Source organism: Cryptotermes secundus, unplaced genomic scaffold, assembly GCF_002891405.2.
Source record: "Cryptotermes secundus unplaced genomic scaffold, Csec_1.0 scaffold7, whole genome shotgun sequence".
Classification (NCBI taxonomy): domain Eukaryota; kingdom Metazoa; phylum Arthropoda; class Insecta; order Blattodea; family Kalotermitidae; genus Cryptotermes; species Cryptotermes secundus.
Window position 1 is genome coordinate 1,498,931 of NW_019727389.1, and position 4,558 is coordinate 1,503,488.

Here is a 4,558-nt window from a genome sequence, read left to right on the forward strand (position 1 = left end):
GATTGGTTCTTCCCAGAGCTTCTTGATAGTACACTAAGTAAATAACTGCATGCAACAGAGTCGTTTTTTCTGTTCTTGGTTTATTTAACGACACTTTCGAAACCTCAGAACCAATGACAGGATGACTGATGAAAGTGCGAGTATACGAAATGAAGCCGAGATATAATACGAGGCATATTACAGGAATTTACTTGCCTGGCCACGAGTTTGTATTTAAAGCCGAGGTCCCCGGAGTACGGAGCGGGAGTGGAACCCCTCGACTCTGACGTTCGGTCAGAGCCCTTCTTGAGAATCTGACATTGGCTCAGCTGTAATCGGGGGATAGTTACTTTGGCCAGTCAACGTCAGTGCATCAGCTCCTACTACTGATCTGTATGCCTATCCCTTGCTGCCTCCCTGAATGTAGAGACTCAGGGAAGTGAAAATTATGAATCAGCGGTAAAGGGATGACTTTGAGCAGTCAAAAGAAGTGTTCCTGACTACAACCGAGAAATTATCCGCGTTTTATGAAGCCGAAGTATCATTATTATGTTCACGGTAGCTCTCAGTTACATTAGCACCTTCAGACCCTTCACTGGACAGTCACATGCTCTGTTACAGAGGCAGTTGGTGTTACTGTAAATGCTTGTTTTTCCTTTCAGAAAGTTGTCCCTTCTTCTCTCTCGGCGGCTTGAGTTCCCGATTATAAAAGTAAACGTTATACCTATAACAGGCCGTGGAGGCCCATAGGGTTGTGTGACGTCGAGGTTCCCACATTTTCTAGGCACTCGGCTTACAGATGGCGGTGAGGTTGTCAGCCTTACGCGCAGGCCGGCCGCCCTTTACACCCACTAAGTTTCCTGATACTCATTTCTGTTAGAGGCTGAATCGACCCCAGGGCCACAGTACGACTTGAAGGATTAGGTCAATTGAGAATTGCAGTGACCTCATCGGGAATCGAACCCGCGATCATAGTGCCTTAACCAACTACGGTACCACGTGCCCCTCCCTATTATACAAATTAATAATTTTATTAAGGGCGCTAAAATCTTCTCTGGCTATCAGCCATGACAGTGTTTATTTTAAAACCAACGTCTTTCACCATCATCAGGATCTGTATCATACCTTCGGGTGTGGTGAAGTCTGAATCAGGCTCTGGCTGGACTGAGCAGGCGTGCTGTGCTGCGCGGATGAGTTCATTGTCACGTAAGGACTGGTGTTTACTTGGCTGTAGACACACGTTCCACTCCAGATTCACTATTCTGCAATACAAGTTAAATATTGTTTACCTCTTGTTGAATGTACACGAGCACTGTTAATCACTGAAGTGAACAGTTTGGCTGCGCTTGTATCAATACCTGCCGGCTCCAACTGATGGGCATGTCACATGTGACATCATTGTCACGCGTTTTGTGGGCGTCACTAATAATACAAGGTTTGAATTGGATGTTCCGATGTAGAAAACCGAGATTGGCGGCCATGGGGATTCGTTGCGCTGACCACGCGACACCGTCTATCCCCTAAGGTTGGCACTAACCTCTCCGACAAGCGGCGGTCGCTCGGTCGATATAGTTCGCTTGCGGACTAAAACCACGGAGTTAGTTGGATTGGATATTTGGATTTATTGATCACTCCTTTACATTACTTGTAATCACAATAAATTACAATAACTCACAATAAATTCGCTTCATTCTGACTGGACACCGACCGGCTCCAATCTGATCTGATCTGCTTCCTTTCTGCTCTCTCTCTATTCTGCTCTGAACTGATTTGACGGGCTCCTGTTCTATTAACGTCAGGACGGACCGACAGAGAAAACATCCTCGATCTCGTATTCAATAAAATGTTTGTTGATCACCCGTATCCACGGAAACGTCATCCCATAACGGGTTGGTTTCCAAGAATCAATTTCCACGGAAACGTGTTTGTCAACACGTCTACATGTCGCAATATTATTATATCTCTACAGCCCTTTGTTGGGCCTTGGCCGCTTTTTCAGTTTCTTAATCAAATACACAGTCGATAGGACTCCTTGGACGGGGGATCAGCCCGTTGCAAGGCCTCTACCTACACACAGAACGACACAGACATACAGTTGGGACGGCGGATTTTGGCCGGTGGATCTCTGATGCGTAGTGGTCTGACGCATGTCGGCGAGCCTAAGATTGGTGGGCTTGCGCAGTGACACTTAGTTGCCTCAGTAAGAAGGTAGACGTTGAGCGCGTAGGATCGCTGTTATTAGTAGATACTATGTGCTTTTCCCACGTTCCAGTTGCCAGTTGCCAGTGCCAGCCTACGAATGTTCTCTCTGCAGACGAAGCAAGTTCGTAGCATAGACTCGCTCTCATGCGCTGACAGTGAAGGACACCGGCCAAAAAGTATCGGCAGGCTTATAGAATAAACGCACTCAACACAGACATCAATACCTTGCGTGGCAATTGAACCCACGATCCCAGAGTTCGAGCGAGCGAAGACAGTTCTTGCCTTAGACCGCACGGCCACTGTTATCGGCCTGATGGTCATGTGGAATGACTGAAATCAAATGTCAGACGTGTTGCACTCCAAGCGGAATCCATATTGATTAGAGCTGATGCGTCGCCTATTCTATCAAGTTTAGTATCTTATTACAATTGTGGTTGTCCTTCCAGTATGTTTCAAGTTACTGACATTATTTCCGTTTGATGAAATTAGATTCTTTAATTTCGCATTTATATTTCTACATAATTAATAGTAACGTTTAATAATTCCAACAAATTATGCAAGTACCTTGTTCTGGAACTGAACTGTACTGTTTAAATAATAATCACAGCATTAAAATGTTGGTAATAAAAATATGAGTAACTATTGTCGGAATGGAAGAAAGGAATGATTTATAACGACGTACGAGAAGACAAAAATTAATTATTTTCTATATAATGATGCTAATTACATGGAGTGAGAAGTCCGTAGTTATTGCTACCACAATGGTTTTTTCCTACATTATGTAAGAAGAATTTAGTAAATTTGTAAAGAAACAGGACACGCCTCTGTAAGGTCTACTTCGTTTTGCGTTGCACCGACACTAACGAGACAGTTTTCTTTTCCGAGAACCCTATGATTTGTACCTTCATTTCACACTTCATGATGACAGAGAGACGGCCTCATGATTGGTATTGCATGTCATGCTACCGTTCATTTATATTTCTGTCGTCAATTTCTTTTGTTTTTTTTTTCTGTTTTCGTTTCGTTTCTTCCTGTTCCTCATTGTTAATTAACTAACTAACTCCCCTGGAGCAGAATTTTTCTTGAGAATCTAGTAGTTGCTTAGCTAGTCAAGAAGTTCCCAAGCATTTCATGAAACCCAAAGGTTCATAACCGTGTTCAGAATGTGTAGAAGGTATAGATCGTGTCAATCCGTAATCCAGAGAAACTCAACGGATTAAAAAAAATTGATGCTAGTATAATTTTGATTTCTATCACTGTAACGTTTACTTCACATACAGCTCAAATAGAAAGTTATGGACTTTCTTAAACCTCTTAAACCTTTCTTAAACCCGGTGGCAGTGATACTACAGTAAGACGACACACAAAATAACACACCACACTCAAAAAGAAACACAGCACACAAAATTACACAAGAAATAAAGGACACACTACACGAAATGATTACAGTGCAAATACGATGTACAAACTACAACATAAACACTTACAACTACAGTTAAATAAATTAATATTAATAAAAAAATAAGTATGCTCTACACTAAACAGTAACAGTAATGGTATAACTAATGTCATGTTCTGATGCCTCCACATTTCACCATGGCCTTCCCTTCATTCCATTCACTACACTTGCGTACTTTTCACATCCTCACCACACTTCACTTCACTTCACTTCACTGCATTTTTGGATTATTTTCCCACACCTTCACTTCGTATTATTTATTATTTTCCTAACCCTTTACCTAAAATTACTTGATTTACAAGACAGAGTCCCTAAAGCATCTGCAGGTAGTTGGTTCCAGAGCTGGATGTTTCTGTGTATAAAGGAATATTTTCCGATATCTGTCTTTCGCTTTCTGCTTCTAATTTTCCTGTCATGATCGACCATGCTCAGATAGCATGGTCTTTGTAATCTATTGCCTATAGCCTTCCAAGCCCATTCTCCCGCGTACGCTTTGAAGAGAATACATATGCGAGCCATCTTTCTGCGCTCTGTCAAGGTTTCCCAATTCGAATCATTTCTATGATGTGCAAATTTAGCCACCATGTATTTTGCATGTAGGGCATGTAGGGCATGTAGGGTAGGCTTTCTCTTCGGTTTCCCCTGCCAGTTATCTTTCCACCAGCTGTTCCACATTCATAGTCATCATCGACGCATTATAATATCGATACTGACACTGCCTTTAAACAAGCAACTAAAGAAACGTGACGAAGTGTAAGCGTAAGTACCATTAGTTAGTTAGTTACTTAGTTAGTTAGTTAGTTATTGGAGAGGGTGGGTTTCCCCTTGCACTTAGACCTGTATTGGTCCATTGTGCTTCCCTCTATGATATTCTACCAGTTTCTATATCCTACCGGTACCGGTGCTTACCATCAGTCC

General features: G+C 42.3%; 1 long non-coding RNA gene across 1 annotated transcript in view; it reads right to left on the bottom strand.

The window, feature by feature from the left end:
• Positions 1–1,104: 1,104 nt before the first annotated feature.
• LOC117282316 overlaps positions 1,105–4,558 on the bottom strand; it is a 19,122-nt gene continuing 15,668 nt past the window's right edge. The window contains exon 2 of the long non-coding RNA XR_004513039.1: positions 1,105–1,241. This is a non-coding gene — a long non-coding RNA (uncharacterized LOC117282316). The remainder of the gene's footprint in view (positions 1,242–4,558) is intronic.